General features: G+C 35.9%; 1 long non-coding RNA gene across 3 annotated transcripts in view; it reads left to right on the top strand.

Annotated features, from left to right (window-relative positions):
• The window catches only part of LOC129058067 (uncharacterized), a 195069-nt gene that overhangs the window by 134634 nt on the left and 36519 nt on the right, over positions 1-23916 (top strand). The window contains exon 1 of one of the 3 annotated variants that reach the window (XR_008522898.1): positions 13820-13997. The exons of the other annotated variants lie outside the window; for them this stretch is intronic. This is a non-coding gene — a long non-coding RNA (uncharacterized LOC129058067). Of the gene's footprint in view, positions 1-13819; positions 13998-23916 lie in introns of those variants that run through there. 3 annotated transcript variants of the gene reach the window in all.

The raw sequence follows: 23916 nt of genomic DNA on the forward strand, positions 1-23916 counted from the left end.
AAATTGTTTGAGTATCCAAATGTCCTTTGCTTAACATGCATTATTAATGCCGGGCCCTTGTATTTTTTTCACTTTTGTGCTATCTATGTTTAGTAAAATATTATCTTGTCTTTTAATATGTAAGCCAAACATAAATGGAACAGCTGATAGGCAAAGAACATGTATACATTGGGTATAGAAAAATGGAATGATGTTAGAATTCTGAGCTGGACATCAATTTCTAGAACATAATTGTGTAGAGAAACCATGTTTATTGATTCATAGTTACCCTATTTTTTTCTTTCAAATTTGTGCATGTCTCTTCCTTTTTTTAGAAAGAGTCATGAATGTATAATCTAATCCATTAACACTCACAAGTATAACTCAGAGGGGAATGTGAATTAAAAACCTGTGGTCAAAAGGAAATGAGAATTTATGACCAAAGAACTTTGTAAATACTTTTGCCTGAGAAGAAATAGACATGCTCAAGAAGAAATGAAAGACCCAGAGGCAGCTAACCTAATTTGGAGCAAGACTAACTGAATTATAAATGCAAAAATCAACCTTTAGAATTTAAATCAATTATAGATACAAAGATCCTTTCACTATTCATCAGTTCACATCAAGATCTATGCAATTGAATTTAAAATTTTTCTATCTTTAACAGTTTTCTGAAAAGTGTCCTGGGTGGGAATAAGGGGAATAGAATAAGTTATCTATCATCACAATGAATCACTCAGCACTCAGCAGGGAGACTTCATGTGCGTGGTACACTTAGAGACACTGGTTTTTGAAGCAGGTACACTTAAAAATATCAAAAGACAGATTTTTTTGGGTTAATTTCTTGAATATAGTATCCTGACTACTTGCAGATTTTTGTCCTTCATCAATGTAAAAATGAATTCATTCTTAATAAAGATGCTAGTGTTTTCCATTGATCTGTATTGTTATCGTTATGATAGGAGACCAGATTTTAAAGATGTAAATCTTCTTACGGTGAGCTTGCTACCCTCTGAAAGCAAAAAATAATTTGAGCATTTTTTTAAATGTGTATGATCTCCAAGTTCCTTTAAACTATTACTTCCCACCATTCCTTTAATATTTTTTAAGCAATTCTAGGCTTTGATTGTAACAGCTGCTATTCTTTCTTTGGAGCAATGCTGCTGCAGTCATTTTCAAAGTGTTGACCCTGGTCCAGGTACATCAGCATCAGCATCACCTGGGAACTTGTTTGAAATGCAAGTTCTCAGTTTCCCCAGACTAGCTGAATGAGAAACTATGGGGTGGACTCAATAACTAGTGTTTTAACAAGATCTCCAGGAGATTCTGGAGCTACACATTCTCAAAGTTGCATGTTCAACTTTGAGAATCACTGCACTTCTGAACTGAGCTCTTCAATGTGTTGTGTATCCTGAATCTCTTTGGTAGTATGGTAAAGCTCATGGATATGTTCTCAGAATAGTGTTTTTAAAAATCCAAAATGAAATACATAGATTACTAAGGAAATAGGCTATATGGAAATTCAGTTATCCAAATATTAAAAACAAATTTGTGATACAATAATACATGTCCTTCTTTATAAACACATTTAACTAACAAGATCTGTGCAGGTCTAATTACTGTCATAGCTTTGAAATATTGGTAATCAATAAAGTTATTTTTAGATTACTGCAACAATCACAAAGTGATATGACTATACATATGATTTGTACTGGTGACATATTCACAGATATTACAAATAATATCGTGATTTATGGCCACATTTTTAATGAAAAGAGAAAGTACATTTCAGTCAGCAGTTAACAAAAATAAAGATTTTCTTTTGCATTCAAGTTTATGGTTCCCTTGAATTTTGTCCATAAACTCCTACGAGAAAAGGACCCTTGCAAGATGGGTCATTCTCAATTCATCTAGGAAAAAAAAATGCTTATCTTGTAACCTGATAAATATGGTACATTGTAAAACATAGGAGACAGGATATGAATCAAATGTGTTCTGGAAACCATAGAATAAATTGTTCTCCCCCAGGACACCTCATAACCTAACACCTGTGACAATTAAAGCGGAGCTGATCTAATAGTTTACTGGAAATTACTCACAATGCTCCACATTTTCCTGACTCATCATACATTTGTATTCATTATACTTTTAAATTTCTTTCCACATGCTTTGCAACTGTCTACTTATCATTTTATGTATTAATTGATAACTTTTGATTCTTTAGAACCATTTAAAAACAGTTAGTTTTCAGGTCCTCTCTTCATGTTGTTATGCCAACTCCATTTGAGGAAACGGATATTCAAAGATCACAAAAACAAACCAAGGTCATGGAGCACAGTTCAGTGTCATGACTCCCATTCAGTTCCATATTTCTGGTTCTGTCTCCTGGACTTACTGGCCATAGCTGCAAAGAGGCAGGGAGCCAATGAGACCTGACCACTATTTGAGAGAGCTGACTGACAAATCAGCTGAATGAAAAGAATTTTTTAAAAGGATTCCATTTCAGTTACTGCAGACACGCTATTCAAACAGGAAGCAGATAAAAGCATGGACTACTTTCATCATGGGACAGAAGAGATAATAGACTTTCAGAAAAGGAAGAGATCTATATTTTGTAGATTAGACTTTGTATAATAGGATTTTTTGCCAATTCCTTCTTTCAGAAGCCATTATTTTTACGCCATGTTTTCATCTTGAAGCTTGTTTCATTTGCCAGATTCTTTCCCCAAACCCTGGTTATCAAGGGGCAGTAGGAGGTTCTTTGAAGGGCTTTATTATAATGATTTTACTATGCTGTCTCTTGCTCGGATGTGCAGCCTGATAATCTGATATGAACACTGATTTTCCTAGTCTTAACTTTATAATTTGGTAACAGTGTGACATCAACATAAATTTTCAAATTATCTATTTCCTTATTTATTAACTGAGGATTATATTTGCCTTATTTTTTCAAATAGAAGGAAGAGAAACAAATATTTATTTACCACCTACTATGTGCCAAGCTCTCATAATACAGAAGAAGCCAGCAGTGTAAAACAGCAAAGAATGTAACACAACTAACTGGGCAGGCAGAGGTAGAAGAAAGGAGAGTGAACCTCTCTAAATGTTACAGCTATCAGGGAGTCAGATTTCAACAGTGAGGAGGTGTAGAAACAAAGACACTACGGTACAGGAAGAACCCATGATTGTCTTGTTAGGGTGTAACTATCTGCAAAATATCAGTGGTAGCAAGAATCACAGTATTTTTGTTATGCAGAGTGCTGAGTTTTCTTCTCTAGCTTTTTCTAGGGCTGTAGAAATGTCTGCAGACAGCTGCCAATAGAAAATTTAAGAAAGATGGAAGACAGGGAAAATCTGTCTAATGTGGAACAGAACGCTGCATTTTTATAGGACAAAGAAGAGGGAAAGCCACATTTACTGCCAGTTTCTGTATTTCATACATAATATCTACATTTGGAAGGTCAGACAAAAGCGGAAAGGAGAATTTCCCAGTTTCTATGTGAAAGGGAGTGGGAGGACCCTTTGAGTGAAGAAACTCTTCATGAGAACCAGTGTCTCCAGAGAAAGAAAAACTGACCCACACACTCTGATGTTTAATTCAATGCTTAGGAATACAGCAGATATTTATTTTTGTTTTTATGCCAGGAAATAAAGAATTTGAAATGACCTGTAGAACAACAGTGAAGCCAGACTCAAAAATGTGGCAATTAAAGAAGCTTATTATGACTTCTGGTGGAAATTTTTTGCAATTTCACTTAGCAAGTCAAAAATAAGGACTGTTAGTTACTTTCAGGAGTGGACCATGCCTCACAGGACCATGCAGTATAATATTTGGACTATATAAAATTAGCTATTTTCATGGTTATTACTAAGAATTATTAAGTTGTGTCTTGCTAAAATAGCAGGTAAATGTGAGATTTAGTATGCATAAGAAAAGCATGAAATAGCTCTATGGCAAAAAAAGAAAAAAGTAAAAAATGCTTAACTATTTAATATGCAGTTTTCAACTGGGGACAGGAAGGAGTAGCCTAAGTGAATATGGGAACATCTAATTCATTATCCAAAACTGGATACTTTTTTTCTTTTTTCATTTCTTTTTTCTTTCTTCTTTTTTTTTTAATTTGACACAGAGTCTCACTCTGTCACCCAGGCTGGAGTGCAGTGGCTCAATCTCAGCTCACTGCAACCTCCACCTCCCGAGTTCAAGCGGTACTCCTGCCTCAGCCTTCCAAGTGGCTGGGACTACAGGCGTACACCACCACGCCCAGCTAATTTTTGTATTTTTAGTAGAGACGGGATTTCTCCATGTTGGCCAGAATGGTCTCGATCTCTTGACCTCATTATCTGCCTGCCTCGGCCTCCCAAAATGCTGGGATTACAGGCGTGAGCCACTGTGCCCGGTCGAAACCTGGATACTTTCATTTGGTACAAATGTTCAGGCTCCTCCTTAGCATCTTTGGGGACTGAGGAAAGAGTACAAATGGAAGCTCATATATTTGACGTTTTTCATTCAAGTATATAAAAGAAGCCACATAATCATTAAATAGCTTTCTATTTCTGTCTTTCCTAATAATTATTCCTAAAACCCAAGAAAATTCATATCAAATTTAGAATTCCCAGAATCCTCAGAATCCCTGGAGTTTTGTGCAAGAACAATCTGGTATAGGGTGAGCTGCCCTCTGATCCTTTACCCCTGGCCCCTTACTGTTCAACCCCAGCTCCTTGTTGCACTGGTGAGGCCCCTTGTGTTTATGTAAGTCCACACTTCAGCCCGTGTATCTAAGTTGTGTGCACTTCTTTGTGTAAACAGCCATCTTATGGCCAATCCTTGAAACTAGGGGTGGATATAGAAGAGGCATCATTTATCATCGGAAAGGTGAATCCAGACAAAACATGCATGCAGTTTCTGAATATGAGCATAAGCCATTTGGGTTTTAAGCTCTGGGGTCCCAGGTACCAAGGATATGGTTATAAGTGTTATAAAACTTTAGGTGGACAGATTTCCTTAGTTTGAATAGCTCATCCATGGAGTGAGGGCCAGCTAGAGGAAGACCAAGGTGGGAATCTCTAAAGTGCACCGACAAAGGCAGGGGTCCTTTCTTTGTGAATCTGTGGCTAGTACTGCAAATGCTAACCTGGAATTGATGCCAGAACAAGCAACAAACCTAGACTCTTGGGAAACTGGGATGCGTAGTCACCCTAAATTTATGGTGCACACGCAGTATAAACTGCAGTTTGGGTGAGCTTTCTGGACACAAAATCATAAGGACAAAAACGAGGCTGACTGCACTTGTTACACGAACATGAAGAAATACCATTTTAAAGTGACCAAAGTGAACTTCAAGGAGAGAGTTTTCAAATTTGTGGAGATTGCTTTGGCTATCTATTTGGGCTCTCTTTTGGTTCCATATGAATTTTAGGATTTTTTTTTTTCTAAATCTATGAATAATGACATTGGTATTTTGATAAAGATTGCGTTGAATCTTTAGACCTCTTTGAGCAGTATCATTATGTTAATAATTCTTCCAATCCCTGAGGCCAGGTTGTTTTTCCATTTGTTTGTCATCTGCAATTTCTTTTCTTTTTTTTTTGAGGCAGAGTCTGGCTCTGTCCCTCAGGCTGGAGTGCAGTGGCACCATCTCGGCTCACTGCAAGCTCCGCCTCCCAGGTTCATGCCATTCTTCTGCCTCAGCCTCCTGAGTAGCTGGGACCACAGGCACCCGCCACCACGCCCTGCTAATTTTTTTGTATTTTTAGTAGAGACAGGGTTTCACCATGTTGGCCAGGATGGTCTCAAACTCCTGACCTCGTGATCCTCCCACCTTGGCCTCCCAAAGTGCTAGGATTACAGGCTTGAGCCACCACGCCCGGCCCCTCTCCAATTTCTATCATCAGTGTTTTGCAATTTTCCTTGTATTGGATGTCTATGAAGAAAACGAAAACAATCATAAACAATTATCCAGAGTAGACTTAAGCAAGATGACAACTTTTCCAGAACACTTGTTTTGGAAAAGAAAATACTATTCGATTTAGAGAAATAATGTATAGTTTGATTGTTCATTATTTTGTTTCGTTATGAAGTAATGGGTGCACAGAAAATTTCTAATAAAATGATGGAGTGTTATGGATTGAATTAGTATATGCTATCATAATTTATATGTTGAAGCCTGTCTTTGTTAGTGCTACTGTGACAAAATATGTGAGACTGGGTAATTTATAAAGAACATAAATTTGTTTCTTACAGTCGAGAGGCTGAGAAATCTAAGTTCAAGGCACTGGCAGGTTCAGTGTTTTGTGAGGGTCAGACTCTGCTTCTCAGATGCCTTTTTGCCTTGTTACTATGTCCTCACGTGGCAGAAAGCAGAAAGCAAAGGGGACTAGCTAGTTCCCTCCAGCCCTTTTTAAAGTCACTGATGCCATTCATGAGGGTTCCATCCTCATTATTTTTCTTTTTTTTGACACAGGATCTTGCCACGTCACCCAGACTGGAGTGCAGTGGTGCAATCACAGCTCAGTGCAGCCTTGGCATCCTGGGCTCCAGGGATCCTCCCTTTTCAACCTTTGTAGCTAAGACTACAGGCAGCACCCTCATGATTTAATCATTTGCTAAAGGCCCCATATCTTAATACTATTATATTGGGCATTAAGTTTCAACGTGATTTTTGGAGGGGGACACAAACATTCAAACCATAGCAAAGCCCTGACCCCATTGTGACTTATTTGCAGCTGAAGTAGATGAGGTCTCAAAGGAAGTAATTAAGATTTTGTGCTGGGATTTGAGTCTAGTTATAGGTCCAGAAGCAGAGAGGATGGTAGGGGTGGTTCCTGAAGAGATGCAGCATTGTCTTACATGTCAGCTGCCACAGGGGGTGCCATTACAATTTCCTCAGGGAATGCAGGATTTATTCCCTGCTAGGAACTAGAAAAACCAATATTACTGTGGGTGGGGAGGCCTTTTTTCTGGGGTAAGAAGGCCACTTTCAGTAAGAGTGGGGAGGCTTCTTCCACTGGCAAAGAATACTTAACAGAATTTAGAGGCTCAATGTCCCCAGCTTCATCAGGGTCTTCTCACAGGTCTCCATCTCTTCTTACAAGATCTCATTCTGTCCCAAGAAATGTTGTCACTTTAACAGTAGACATTCTGCAAAGCTGGCAGTTTAACTTTTATTGTAATTCGCCCAATTGTAGGATGAGGTTCTGCATTTGATTTTTCAGCAATGTCAGCCATGTGGCTACAGGAAATAAGGCTTTTCCCCAGGGTACACCTAAAAGCTCTTAGTTCATTTATGCAGCATAGAATCTGGGAATTTGACTCTCTAAGCTCATTCTTTTCTTTTACCACTTTGTCATAAAACATAAGGAGCAACCAACTAATGTTATTATTATTTTTTAAGTTTTCCAAAAATGCTTGAAAGTATCATAAAGTCACTTAGTTCCATGCTTCTTATAAGTGATTTATTAGGAGTATCCAATACAGTCATTTTATGTATCTCTATAAACATTTCAAGCCATAGACTATCAGTAGTGTCTTCCTTACTAGAAATAGAGCCATTATGATCTTTAAGTCTAATCCGATTGGAGAGCCAATTCCAGAAACTCCAGACCTGATTCAGGAAACTCATTCTTAAAATTCTGTTCTTCTGGAATCACTCTTGGTATTAAAATTCGTATTAGGTCAGAATTCTCCAGAGAAATAGAACCAATGGAATATTGTGTGTGTGTGTGTGTGTGTTTATAGACATACATATATGTAATCTCCATACACACATACATATGGAAAGAAATAAATTTATTATGAGGGATTGACTCACACCATTATTGAGACTGTGAAGTTTCATGTTCTGTCATCTGGAAGCTGAAGGCCCAGGAAAACTAGGCATGTAGTTCCAGTCCAAACTAAAAGGCCCAAGAACAAGAGGGTTAGTTGGTGGTATAAGTTCTGGTCTGAGTCCAAAGACCTGAGACCCAGCAGCACTAATATTTCAGGGCAGGAGAAGATGAATGATCCAGTTTAAAAAGAGACAGTGAATTTTGCCCATCTTTCGTCTTTGTGTTCTGTTCAAGCCTTCAATGTATTGGTGTTGTCCAGCCACATTATTGAGAGCAAGCTTCTTTACTCAAATTATTGATTTAAATGCTGATCTCTTCCAGAAAAACCCTCACAGACACACCTAGAAATAATGTTTTACCAGTTATCTGGGTGGTATGGTTTGACTGTTTCCCCCAGGGTTCATGTGCTGGAAACTTAATCCCCAATGCAACAAAGTTGAGAGGTGAGTTTGTTAAAAGGTAACTAGGTCTTCTCATGAATGGATTAATTTTGGTATTCCAGGAGTGTTTTGTTATTGAGAGAGTACATTTAAGAGTGAATTTTGCCCTCTCTTCTGCACTCTCTTTTTCCACCGTGGAATGGCACGGTAAAAAGTCCTTGTGAGACACTGGCACCTTGATATTGGTCTTCCCAGCCTCCTATGAGGAATAAATTTCTATTTTAGATAAATTACCCAGTCTCTAATATTCAGTGTCAGAATAAGACACTGAACATCCCTTAGCCCAGACAAGTTGATATATAAAATTAACCATTACAAGTGCACTCACAGGGTGAAACTCTTATCCAGTAGGATTAGTGTCTTTAAGAAGAGACACCAGAGAGCTTGCTTCCTCTCTCTCCACACATGCAGTAAGCACATAGTGAGAGGGTGACCACCACAAACTAAAAGAAGGGGCCTCAGAATAAAACCTACCTTGTAAACATATCGATCTTGGACTTTCCAGTCTCCAGAACTGTGAGAAATAAATTTATCTTGGTTAAGCCACTCAGTCTATAGTATTTTTGCTATGGTAGCGAGAACAGACTAAGGCATGAAGGAAAAGAGACCATGGACTGAATATATAAATATATTTCAGAACATTTAAGATAATAATGGATAGAAGATCACATATAGCTTGAAATAAGATGAAGAGAAACAGGTCAAAGGAAACTTAAAATGAAAATGTGAAGGACAAATTGAAATAGCAAAATATTCAAGAACCACCTTAAAATAAAATTATAGGATTAAATATTTGGAATTGCAAGAGGGAAGAGAGATCTATTCCATTTGGCATTTGAATATAGATGGAATTTAGAGACACTAGAAAATCCATTCAACTTTGCTGAAAATGTAGGCTGAGCTTTTTAGTTGTGGTTTAAGTACTCTCAGATTGCCCAGAGATGAGGTTTAGTATCCATTAACCTATTATGTCACTGAAATTACATGTAAAAATTTTATTTCCTTACAATTGTAATTCAAAGAAACAAAAAACTGTTATCTCTTTCCCATGCAAAAATTAACAAGGAGGATGACCCTTTCTATAGGCTTCAACACTTAACAAGTGACCATTTCAAAGCATTCTGGCCTTTTGGAGCCAAGATAACAATTAACAGCTAAAGAAGACATACATGCAGCCAACAAACATAGGAAAAAGTGCTGAACATCACTAATCATTAGAAAAATGCGAATCAATACCACGACAAGGTATCTCACACCGGTCAAAATGGCTATTATTAAAAAGTCAAAAAATAAATAAAATTAAAATAATAGGTGCTGGTGAGATTACAGAGAAAAGAGAACACTTATACACTGTTGGTGGGAGTGTAAATTACTTCAGCTACTGTGGAAAGCAGTTTGGAGATTTTTCAAAGAACTTAAACCAAAACTACCATTCAACCCAGCAATCTCTTTATTGCATATATACCCAAAGGAAAATTAATTTTTCTACCAAAAAGACACATGCATGCATTTGTTCATCACAGCAGTACTCACAATAGCAAATAAATGGAATCAACCTAAATGCCCATTAATGGTGCACTAGATAAAGAAAATGTGGTACATATACATCATGGATGACATGGTTTGGCTCTGGGTTCCCACCCAAATCACATGTCAAATTGTAATTCCCAGTGTTGGGGGAGGGACCTGGTAGAAGGTAATTGGATCATGGGGGCAGATTTCCTGCATGCTGTTCTCATGATAGTGAGTGAGTTCTCATGCGATCATATGGTTTAAGAGTATATGACACTTCTCCCACCCCTCGCTCTCTCTCTCTTTCCTGCTGCCATGGGAAGAAGGTGTATACTTCTCTTTTGCCCTTCTGCCATGATTGTAAGTTTCCAGAGGCCTCTCAGTCATGCTTTCTGTTAAGCTTGCAGAATTGTGAGTCAATTGAACCTTTTTTCTTCATAAGTTACCTAGTCTCAGGTAGTTATTTATAGCAGTGTAAGAATGAACTAATACAGAAAATTAGTACCAGGAAAGTGGAGCATTGCTATAAAGATACCTGAAAATGTGGAGGTGACTTTGGAACTCGGTAATGAGTAGAAGATTGGAAAAGTTTGGAGGGCTCAGAAGAAGACAGAAAGATGTGGGAAAGTTTGGAACTTCCTAGAGACTTTTTGAATGGTTTTGACCAAAATGCTGACAGTAATATGGACGATGAGTTACAGGCTGAAGTGGTCTCAGATGGAGATGAGGAACTTATTGGGAACTGGAGTAAATGTAACTTGCTATGCTTTAGCAAAGAAACTGGTGGCATTTTGCTCCCACCCTATAGATCTGTGAAACTTTGAACTTGAGAGAGATGATTTAGGGTATCTGACAAAAGAAATTGCTAAGCAGCAAAGCATTTATGAAGTAACATGCCTGTTTCTGAAAGTATATGCTCACATGTGTGAACAAAAAGATGACCTTAAACTGGATTTTGTATTTAAAAGAAACACAGAGCATAAAAGTTTGGAAAATGTGCTGCCTGGCAGAATGTGGTAGAAAAATAAAAACACATTTTCTGGGGAGAAATTCAAGCCTGCTAGAGAAATTTGCATAAATAAAGAAGAGCCAAAGGTTAATAGCCAAGACAATGAGGAAAATGTCTCCAGGTCACTTCAGAGACATTCACAACAGCCTCTTCCATCACAGGCCCAGAGGTCTAGGAGGGAAAAATAGTTTCATGAGCCAGGGCCAGGGCCCAGCTGCTCTGTGCAGCTTTGAGACATGGTGCCCTGTGTCTCAGCCACTCCATCCCCAGCCATAGATAAAAGAGCTCAAGGTGCAGCCCAGGCTGTGGCTTCAGAGGGTGCAATCCCCAAGACTTCGTGGCTTCCGCATGGTGTTGGGTCTGAATCTGTGCAGAAGGCAAGAGCTGAGGTTTGGGAACATTTGCCTAGGTTTCAGAGGATGCATGGAAATATCTGAATGTTTGGGCAGAAGACTGCTGTGGAGGTGGAGCCCTCTAGGGCAGTGTGCAGGGGAAATATGAGGTTGGAGCCCCCACACAGAGTTCCCACTGGGGTACTGCCTAGTGGTGCTGTGAGAAGAGGACCACTGCCCTCCAGACCTGAGAATGGCAGATCCACTGACAGCTTGCACCATGCATCTGGAAAAGCTGCAGGCACTCAATGCCACCCTGTGAAAGAAGCCATGGGGCCTATACCCTACAGAGCCACAGGAGTGGAACTGCCCAAGGACTTGGAAATTTATTCCTTGTGTTAGTACCTCCCGGATGTGAGACATGGAGTAAAAAGAGATTATTTTGGAGCTTTAAGATTTAATGACTGCCTTGCTGGATTTCAGGCTTGTATGGGGCGTGTAACTCCTTTGTTATGGCCAATTTCCCCCTTTTGGAACAGGAGCATTTACTCAATGCTTGTACTCCATAGTGTCTTGGAAGTAACTAACTTGTTTTTCATTCTACATGTGCTTAGGCAGAAGGAACTTGCCTTATCTCAAATGAGACTTTGGACATGAACTTTTGAGTTAATTCTGGAATGAGTTAAGATTTGGGGGTACTGTTAGGAAGGCATAATTGGTTTTGAAATGTGAAAATGACATGAGATTTGGGAGGAGCCAGGGGTGAAATGATATGGTTTGGCTTTGTGTCCCCACCCAAATCTCATGTTGAATTGTAATTCCCAATTTTGAAGGAGGAACCTGGTGGGGAGGTGGGTGGTTGGATCATGGGGGCAGATGTACCCTATGTTGTTCTCATGATAGTGAGTTAATTCTCACAGATATGATGGTTTAAAAGTGTGTGGCACTTCCCCCTTTGCTTGCTCTCTCTCCTCCCACTATGTGAAAAAGGTGCTTGCTTCCACTTTGCCCTTCTGCCATGATTGTAAATTTCCTGAGGCCATTCAGTCATGCTTCCTGTTAAGCCTGTGGAACTATGAGTCAATTAAACCTCTTTTTTTTTTTCATTAATTACCCAGTCTCAGGTAGTTCTTTAGCAGTAATGTGAGAATGAACTAATACAATGGATAACTACACAGCCATTAAAAAAAAAATCATGTGCTTTGCAGCAGCATGAATGCAGCTAAGAAGCCATTATCTTAAACAAATTAATGCAGGAACAGAAAACCAAATATTGCATCTTCTCACTTATAAGTGGGAGTTAGACAATGAGTACACATGGACACAAAGATGAGAACAAATGGACACTGGGGACTACTAGAGGAAAGTGGAGGGAAGAGGGATGAGTGTTGAAAAACTAACTGTTGGATACTATGCTCACTATCTGGGTGACAGGAACATTCATATGCCAAACCTGAGAAACACAAAATGTACCCATGTAACAAACCTGCGTACGTACCCCTGAACCTCAGATAAAAGTAAAACAAAGCAAAACAGCTTTGAGCCTTGCCTATAAGCCCATTTATTACTCCTGGTGTTCCAGAAGTGGCATAATTTTAAAGGAGAAAACATGAGAAATTAAAAAAAATGCTTCCTGGGGCATAATGTCATCCTACTCCACCTTCCAATGATCATTTTTTGATTCCTTTCACTGAAAATTACTTCAAAAGCATGATCTACACACCTCTTCTCCACTGCTCTCTCTGTTTATTCATATGCCATTGCCACACTGTTGTAATTATTGAGTTACATAATGGTTGACAGGGCTTATCTCCCCCTCCTCTCTTGTTTATTTTTTAGAGCTTTCATTGCTATTTATTGTTATTTCTCCTCATGGAAACTAAAATCAGCACATCTGGTTTCAGAATAATTACCTACTCTCTTTTTTTTTATTTGGATCACATATATTTTATAATTTATACAGGGGAAAATGGACATCTTTATAATCTTCTTATTCAAGAACATGGTGTATCTTTCCATGTATTGATAACCTCTGCTGTGTCCTTTAGTAATATTTAAGATGTATTTTATATAGTTACTCATTCTTGTTTAATTTGTTCCTATGTATTTTATCTTCTCTAGTGTCATTATAAGTTTGCTTCTTTCTTTCCCACTGTATCTTCTGTTATACGTGTATATAAAAAATTGATTTGTGTACATTTATTTTATACATTGGTACATTTCTGAATTCTAGTGCTTTCTCCTCCTTTTCAAATTTTGTAATTCTATTTTGTTTAGCTTTATTTGTTTGCATTGTCTAATTACATTGACTGTTTCATCTAGTTGAATATTAAATATTAATTTATGATATCTAGGCATTCACATCTTGATCCTAACTCCAGGAACAAAGATTTCAATATTTCTGTCTTAATATAATACTGACATTGGGGCTGATTTAAGTATCTCTGATCATGTAACCAAGTTTCAGTAAATTCTTTACTTGTTTTTATTTTTTAAAATTAACTATATTGTTGAATTTTGTCAAATGCTTTTCCACTATCTTCAGTGATGGTTATTTGGTATTTTTTATCGTTAATGTTAGTAATATAATGCATTAAATTAATAAATTTTTAAATTTTGTTTCATCCTTGGTTTCTTGAAATAAATCTTACTTGGTCATAAAATATCTTGTAACATGCATTAAATTCTGTTTGCCAATATTTTACTTTTTTATTGATCAATATTCATAATCGTACCTTATAACTGTAGCCCTCTTAGTCTTTTTATTCATGTCTTTGTTTCTTTGTCACTCCATTAGGGAACCTACCTGATCACCTGACCAAAGGCAATACTCTTCCTTTACAATAAGTAGTTGCTGAATGACTGAATGAATCTGTAGGTAGATCTAAAGTTCAGGTAAGGTTGTTTATCTATTGTCCAACCACACTTTTCAAAATAAGAATAAAAATGAAAGAAAAAGAAAGTAAATTCCCTTTGCATTTGAGTTGAAATAGGTTGCTTGTTTGTTGGGTGTATCCTGCTTTTGTAGAGCATGGATGTGCAGCCAGGAATGCAGACTTTGTAAAACTCTCTGAAGTCAGCAGATATATGGCTCCACTGTGAGACCTATAGTGTTCCTACCATACACAAGCAAGTAAAGCAAATGGTCCATGTGAGGGCAACATGAGATAGATGTGGATTTCTGTCATCTTACTTGTTATAATTTCATCCTTTGTCTCTTGCATGCTGTAAGCTAGTTGCACACTAGTTTGCATGCTCTTTATAACACTTTTGGAATATAGCATGGGAGTTTTCATCCAAGGGAGGTGTTGTATCTGGGTCATACTCTGAAGTTCTTTGATATAGCCTCCAATTGGAACACAGAAAATTTCATTTTGTGCTTGAAAACAATGATACCAGATCTAACTCAACTCCTTTAAATAACTACATCTGCTTCTGTGAACTATGTTGAAAAACTATTTGTGTAGTTTGAACTGTAGCTTTGAATGCTATCTTTCATAGATTCAAGAGAAAGTTGCCTAATGCAAAGGATTTAGTTTAGAAATGTCAGTTTGAAAGTAAACTGAAACATATTAGATTGTAAAATACCACTTAAACTGCTGAAGCCCTATGAAGGAATGCTTTCTTATATTGTAATGTTCCTACTATTGTGCTTTTGAAATAGAAGATGCTCAATACATTTTATTGATTTAAATTTATTTAATAATCTCTTCTCTGTTATAAGATAACATTATTAGCTGGACATTGGGAATTTATTACCGTTGGTTAGTATATATTATACTTAGATTTTGTTTTGTTTTGTTTTTTAACAAAACAAAGCTGACAGCAAATACACAATAGGTAGCATCTGTATTGACTGGTTGGTGCCTATGTAATACTACTACATATTTTCACTTTCCCCTCTGAATGCTTGAGTGTTTTTTTGTTTTTTGATTTTGTAACTAAATACAAGTACTTTGCTCTTATATGATGTTATTCTTATGTTATTTTTATCAAATATCAGCATCAGTATGTCATTTTAATGGTTTCCCTGCCTCCTCTGAGTGCTTACAGTCTGATTATAGTTATATTTATAGTTATATTTAATGCCTACCTTAATATCATAGACAAGTGTATTTAATTAACATTCTTGACAACAGTATGTACTAAATGTTTCCTGTATTCTGAATAGCACAATTATTTCACTGTCAGAATGATGTTTACCTTAAAAATAAATGTCCAAACCCAACTATGTAGATAATAATAATGCTCACATATTTTGTGCTGTACTTGTACCAAGTTTATATTTAAGCTGATATCTTTTCAGATTTGTTTCTTGAGTTTATGATATTATTATTTTAAATAATTCTCCATGTAACAAACTGATGGGTGTTTTAGGACTTACCTTTTTAAAAATAAACTCTAATAATTGCAGATGTGAATGTCTGATGTGCATAAAAGAAAAGTCATGGTCTTCTGAAGGTATTTATTCTCAAAGATTCCTAGAGCTTGTCAACTTGAGAAAATAGCTTATGTTTTTGAGCCACAGTATTATTACCTATGAAAAGAATGTAACATTTTAACAAGCTTAATACTATGTCGATAATATAGTAAATATCAATATACTGTGGCTATAATACGTTGAATATCTCAAACTGACATTTCAAACTCATAAAATAGATCTGAAATAAATATTTTTCATATTCTGAAAGTGAAACATTAGATTTATGAAAAGCCTAAGACATAAGCATTTCTTATATATCATCAACAACTATATGAAAATCAATGGGTAAATTAGGGAGAATAGAAGAAATAAAACTCCAAAGAAGAATAGAGTGTCACAGTGTTGCGTGTTGCAAATAAACATTATCATATTGCAGATATCGGGAGCTAAAAATAATATCCACATGTAGAGTTTTTAAAGCATTGTTTAATAAACACTTACCCTTACTATCTGCATCGAGCTTTTATATTCTTACATTGTTCCTGTCCTCTCCACATGTACTTCTGTGAGTTAAAATGTAAGACTTTAAAATGGTGTAAAATTTAGAAAGATTAGGGGATAATTTCTAGTGCAACCTTCTGGGTTACCCATTTTTATTTGTTTATTTTCTGTGAGACATTTTACAACTAAGTTGTGAAAAATGAATAATAATACAAATGCAAATTCCTTGTCTTCAGTAGAATGCAATTGATTATTGCCCATGGATAGACATTTTTTTTTTTTTTTATCTATTTGTCAATCCACTTCAGCATTTCTTATCTGCCTGTATATGTGGGGTATTTTGAATTCTCCTTGGAATGTTATAACATCTTACAGGCTCCCTCATTAGCTAATGAGTTAAACAAAATCTTTGAAATGTGTTCATTTTATATTTGCAAGAGAATCATAATTATACCTTCTTTTTAAGATGGATTAAAGACTTAAATGTAAGATGCAAAACTATAAATAAAGAAAATCTAGGAAAGATTCTTCTGCCTAGGCAAATAATTTGTGACTAAGTCCTCAAAAGGAAATACAACAAAACCAAAAATAGACAAATGAGATAATTAAACTAAAAAGCTTTTACACGGCAAAAGAAATCATCAACAAAGTAAGCAGATGACCTACAGAATGGGAGAAAATATTTGCAAACAATACATCCAACAGAAGGTAAATATTCAGAATCTCCAAGAAACTCAAACAATTCAACAAGAAAAAACAAACAACCCTATTAAAAAGTGGACAAAAGACATGAACAGACATTTTTCAAAAGAAGTCATACAGGCAGTCAACAACCACATGAAAAAATTGCTCAACAGCACTAATAATCAAAGAAATGCAAATGATAACCACCGTGAGATACCATCAGAATGGCCATTATTAAAAAGTCAAAATGCAACAGATGTTGGTGAGGATGTGGAGAAAAAGGGATGCTTATACACTGTTGATGGCAGTGAATTAGTACAACCTTTATGAAAAACAGCATGAAAATTTCTCAGTGAACTAAAAATAGATCTACCATTCAATCCAGCAATCACAGTACTGGGTATCTACCCAAAGGAAAAGAAACTATTATATCAAGAAGACACCTGTACTCATATGCTTATTGCAGCACTTTTAACAATAGCAAAGTCATGGAATCAACCTAAGTGTCCATCAGCTGGTTATTGGATTAAAAATGTGATATGTGTGTAGGTATAGATACATATATACATGCACACACTATGGAATACTACTCAGTCATAAGAAAGAATAAAATTATGTCTTTTGTGGCAACATGTTGGACATTGAGACCATTATCCTAAGTAAAATGACTTAGAAACAGAAAGTAAAAAAACAAAACATGTTCTCACTTATAAGTGGGAGCTAATTAATGGGTACATATGAACATGCAGAGAGGAATAATAGACACTGGAGACTCTAAAAGGTGGGAAGGTGGGAGGAAGGTAAGCAAAGAAATACTACCTATTGATTATAATGTATACTTATTCGAGTGATGGTGACACTAAAAGCCCAGACTTTACAATACATCCATGTAACACAACTGCACTGGTACCCCTAATTATAGATAAATAAAATAAAATATAATAAAATAAAGATTCTCTTTAAACACTTCTTTCTCTTTTTTTCTTTCTGCCATTTGATATAAAAATACACAATGGAATCTATAATAGAGAAAGAAAATAAGTCATCATACATTTTCAAGTTTCTGGGCTCCTTCCCCTTCTTTTTAAATAAAAAGGAATTTGCATGCATTGTAGTTTATTTGGATTTTTTAAGTCTTACATGTTTTTCAAGAAGATGAACAGTGGATTCCCCTGATAGAGCAGTATTATATGCTTTGACAGAGTAATGTACCTCATGGATGGTATAATCTTAGGCGTCTCTTTCTTATTGGCTCCGAGAAGTGAATCCTAAGAAGCAAAGAGATATTTTTCATTTTGTTTCTCTTTTTAAAAAATTTTTCACCTATCCCCTTTAATAATTTTGTGTTTGCTTGGGGTTTTGGTTTGTTTTCATTAAGAAATTATTTTGCATTGGCAGCAGCAGTGATTGGGAATTTAGTTTCACTCTCTGATATTTGTCGATAATTGTAAATGGATTAATAAATTATAGAGCTCTATTCTTTATTGGATGAGAGACAAAGAGATTCTGATTTGCTAGTCATTTTTTGTTTTTGTCTATTTGTCTATGTTAACCCCAAATTATTTAACATTTTTGTGCCCATCTGGAAGGAGAATGGCTCTGATGGACTCTGATAGACTAATAAACTTTTGTTTTTCTGAGTTGCTTGTGTTTTTGGGCTGTGGCTAAAATTGTAGACTGAATCTGTACACTCTTTGTATGTCTACATATAATTCGGCATGGCCTTTACCTCTCCTCGTGTGAGTGTTTAATATTTGCCTGTCTTTGGGTATTATTAATGACACATTAAAATCTCTTAAATAGCTCCATTTTTATTGGCTTACAAAGATAAATAAGTACTTACATGAAATTAATATTTCAGAAAATAATGAAATTGAACTTCTAATTACTTTAAATGTGCTACACTTAATATCTATATTCATTAAGAAACTTGCTAAGAATCTGAGAAACTAAGAAATATTTAAAGAATGCAAGTTTCTTATTAAGGTAAATCACTGGCATATGATATTAGCATATTAATTTTTGTTCAATAAACACAACTGTCTTTTTTTCTCATTTATTAGTATTAATGATCACAGAGCATACATTATATTAACATGGGTTTGTTTGTCATAAACTTATTTAGGCTTACTGATCCAGTAAGCTAACATTACTTCTACATAATGTTTAAGATCATAAATATATATCTGTATTCTACTGAATTGAATTATGGTCATGGCTCATTTTTAATTTCAGCAGTAATTATATTTTGTGGTACATCAACTTGAAGAAAATTTCCAAGATCTTTAAGTGATTTAAAATCTTGGACTGATATTAAATCTTGGACTGATATCCATTGAGTTAATGGAAAATCACTGGATATGTGGTTAATTTCTATGTAAGAAAAAATTGACCAATTCCTTTCTAAGCATAATTTTAAGTTTTTGCTTGCCATTTTTATGTATATAGAATCATTTTTTCTTTGGGTCGCATTCATTTTTGCCACTTTGTAATGGTGTAAAAGGGATGTATGTAGCTGTAGAAAATTATTTTATTTGTATTCATGAGCTTTTCTTATCTGCTAAATTGCTTGCATATAACAAACAGTTCTCAATTTTTATACCCCATTTTTCTCTGAAATAGAAGTTGGTTACTTTGAAAGTTACAATTAAGAAAAATGCTTGAGACTACAGTTAGGGGCAATAGTGACAGACTTTTGCTTTGTGTTTGCTTATTTTGTTTCTGGGTTCCTTTTTACTTTGCGGACTTACTGAGGACCTCAAAGAGCTTCTCTTTCTGGATTCTATTTATTGGTACTTATTGTATTAGTAAATAAAAGAGAAATTTTAAAAATATATTTATACTTTGATCAATTTGAAAATAGCCACGAGAAACACATTGCATATTAACAAAAATAATATCTTAGTGATAATATAAAATTGCTTATTACCTCCTGGGTTCTCTGATATCTCTTCTAAATTACTAGTTTGTACAGAATAATAAAGAACATAATGAAGAACAAAACTTGCAAAATAAATTTTATTTCCATTAGTTTATAAGACCTGTCTGCAAAGAAGCCACGGAATATGTTAAAATGTTAGCAGAGTTTGCGCAATGTTGTTTGCCCTCAGGGTTGGATCCTTGGTTTACTGAATATATTCAATATATTGAAACAATATATTCTTTAATTTCTGTGTAATCTGCCTAGACAGAATAGATTTCAAGTCTTATCAAATTAATTTTTTATACTTTAGGTTGACATTGCTTATATCTTTGATCAAACAAAAACAATAACAAAACCATAAAAATGACCACAAAATTTCCCCAATTATGAAGAGACTAAAATGTTTTTAAAAATGTGTTACCAGGTACTTCATTTTAAAATATGTACTGTTTCTTTGATTAAATAGGTAAACAAATATTGTTTCTCAGGCTCTCATAATCATATCTTAAATGTCCAAATTTCCTTTGATATCGTTTTAAAATTTTTGCCTTTCTAAAAATCTGATTATATATATACAAAAAGCAAAATAAAATTTCAAGACATATTTTACACTTAAAACTACTATTGACATTTGCCAGAGTGCCCTGGAAATTGCAAAAATGTTTTCTTTCACCTGATAAAAAATATGCAGGAGGCGGGCACGGTGGTTCACCCCTGTAATCCCAGCAATTTGGGAGGCTGAGGCAGGCAGATCACCTGAGGTCAGGGGTTGGAGACTAGCCTGGCCAACATGGTGAAACCCCGTCTGTACTGAAAATACAAAAATTAGTCGGGTGTGGCGGTGCACACCTGTAATCCCAGCTACTCGGGAGGCTGAGGCAGGAGAATCATTTGAACCCGGGCGGTGGAGGTTGCAGTGAGCCAAGATTGTGCCACTGCACTCCAGCCTAATTGTTTGCTTTATGGAAAGTCCGTAGAAGTTTATCATTGCACTCCATTTCCATAATATATTTTAATCTTGGAGGAAGCACTGATAAAAACAATTTGCCAAGTTTTCCTCTAGTTATCACTGTTCTGGTAGTGCTTTGCCTGATGAGATTAGACAACAATAAAATGTTATCAGTCATAATTTCAGTTACTGTTTAAAACATTGTTTGGCTACAGTCTTACTTCTTTAATTTGAATCTAGTATCTATTACACCAGTGGTCCCCAACCTTTTTGGCACCAGGGACCAGTTTTGTGGAAGACAATTTTTTCAGGGACGAGGCAGGGGATGGTTTCTGGATGAAGGGATGAAACTATTTCACCTTACGTCATCAGATATTAGTTAGATTCTCATAAGGAACTGACAAACTAGATCTCTCACATGTGCAGTTCACAATCGGGTTTGAGCTCAGCCCCACCTCTGCCTCCTTCCCATGCTTGTTGGCACCCAAAGTCCAGAAGGGGCAGAGGTGGCAGGGGGCTGGTATGTCAGCGCTGCCCTGAGTGCATGTACACCCTGCCAGATTGTGACAGCACCCAGGCTTGGCCACAACTCTGCTCCGCCTTGGAGTTGGCACTGGGAGTAGGGACAGGCCAGGGAGTGGGAGCAGGCACTTCCAAGCCTGCGGGGGAAGGGGACTTCCCAAGCCCCTGAGAGTGTAGGGATGCCAGGTCTAGAGCCGTGGCTGGGCAGCTGCAGCTGCGCCCAGGGGCACAGAAATCCTGCCCTGCCTACTCAGTAGGGGGCAGGTCTCCTGCCTGTTCCTGGCTGCCATCGGCTTCAAGGATACCGCAGCCCCGGCTGCAGCCAGCATCTTAGCAGAGGCTACTCCAGACAGGCTGCCACTGCCATCACTACTACGCAGCCAGGGTTCCTAAGAGGGCACAGACCCTGTTCTACACCAGTGGTTCTCAACTGAGACAGACTTAGTCATGAAGGTTTAGAAAACTAAAGATAATACTTAGGTCTTATGCCAAACTTACTGCATCACTTTGCTTAATGTTCTTTGTATAAAAATACATCTCAAGATTATTATGTTATAGCTCAGTGTGTATTTCATTTTGTCTATTTTTAAAAAATGGATTTGTTGTTTTTCTTCCTAAAGGAACAACTACATTTTCTTCTCAGTTGCATTATTATTCTTATTAAGAACCTGCATTAGAACTTTTACTTTTGAAAATGTTCACTAATATATTAACCACAGACATTGTGATTTCTGTTATACAGATATTATCTGATCATTTTGTTTTACACTGATGCTTTCCCTGATGCTCTGCTGTAAGCTATAGACAAAAGTTTTGGCTTTAATACTGAAGGATAAACACACAAGCCCTTGGGAAAAAAATTTACAAGGCACTTCAAACTGTTGGCATGTGAATAAACAGATACATGAGTATGCGCTTGCACTTTCCATATAAGTGGAGTGAACCAGGATTTTGAGAGCATTTTTTCTCTGGTATCTGGCTTTTTTGGTCGCACAGGAGATGGCTTCATGAGATTGCTAATCTGAGATCCAGTTGAACAATAATTAATTTCATAAGACTGAAACAATTGATGAGGGCAATTTTATTGTGTTACTTGTGTGAAATGTTGATTTTGTTTTAATATTCTACTTACTGGATATATAGCTCAAACTCTTCTGTCTCATCTTAAGATCTCTAATCCACAATAATTTTATAAATATTGCTTTTAAAGTGAAATGATACATTTAGAAATAATAGTAGATTCTAACTTATCCTCAGAATTTTGGGGAAAAAACATATTAAATATCCTTACTTCTCATGATAATATAGTTAATTGCATAAGTCCAGTAAGAATGTACCTTCCTTTCTACCAGTATATAATAGGACAAATGGATTATACACTAAAGGACTTATGTGGAGTGTCATATATCAGAATAATGGTCATCAAATTATGCTCATATTGGGGAACAAAGTTTGACTATTTTATGGAGCCAATGCCCATAATGCTCTCCCAGGAAAAGTGGCCTGGTATCTAAATCGCCTGGTAACTAGCTACACGTCCCAGCCTTATAGGTGATAAGGAAGGTCAATTTCAGGAATGCTAGAGATTACAACAAATTTTAGGGACTTTGAGGAAAGAGAAATATATTCAAATTTATAGACATAGCAGATGAAATCTGATAGACTTCTTGTGCATAGTTTATTACTGTCAAAGATAGCAAATAATATAGGCTTTCAAAAATCCAATTCAATATTCCGTTTTAAAACTTCCAGGCAGAAGTTAAATTTGTAACCATAGTGGTTGCTCAGTACTTTATAGTTAACAAATTAGATAAATTAGATGAAATGGACAAATTTCCAGAAGAAAACAAACTACTTAAACTGGCTCAAGAAGAAATAGACAATCTGAATAGATCTATATTAAGTAAAGATTAAATCAGTAACTAGACAACTACCTACATATGGCTAGGGCTAGATAGCTTCACCACTGAATTTATTAAAGAAGAATTAATACCAGTTATTCACAAATTCTTGCAGACCTGGAAGAGAAGGGACTACTTTCCATAACTTTCTAAGAAGTCAGTATTACTCTAATATCAAAACTACACAAATCTCAGCACTTTTGGAGGCCAAGGCTGATGGATCAGTTGAGGCCAGCAGTTCAAGACCAGCCTGGCCAACACGGTGAAATCCTGTCTCTACTAAATATATATTTATATATTTATATTATATATTTATATTTATAATATATATACTATAGTATATATTTAGTATATTCTGCAAGAGATCCAGAATAGCAAAAACAATTGTGAAAAAGAAGAATAAAATAGAATTCATACTTTCTGATTTCAAACTCACTACAAACAAAGGTAATAATGACAGTGTGGTTTGAGCACAAGGATAGACATGTATATATATGTGTATATATATATGTGTATATATATATATATATATACACATATGAAATAGATTTTTAAAATAAACCCATGAATCTATGGCTGATTGCTTTTTGATAAGGATGCCAAGACCTTTCAATGGGGAAAATGGTCTTTTCAACAGATGATCCTAGAACAAATAGCCACGTTCAAAAATATGTGAAGCTAGACCCTTACCTCACACCACATACAAAAATTAACTCAAAATGGATCAATGACCTATAATTTTCTATAAATTTCTTAGAAGATTTTATAGGAGTAAATCTTCATGATTTTGAATTTGGCTTAGGATTCTTAGATGTGACACTAAAAGCATGAGCAACAACAAAAAAAAGTACTTAATAAATAATTGTTACCTTTTATGCATCAAAGGACACAATTAAGAAAGGGACAAGACA

The sequence above is a fragment of the Pongo abelii genome, chromosome 11 (assembly GCF_028885655.2).
Source record: "Pongo abelii isolate AG06213 chromosome 11, NHGRI_mPonAbe1-v2.0_pri, whole genome shotgun sequence".
NCBI classification, from domain to species: Eukaryota; Metazoa; Chordata; class Mammalia; order Primates; family Hominidae; genus Pongo; species Pongo abelii.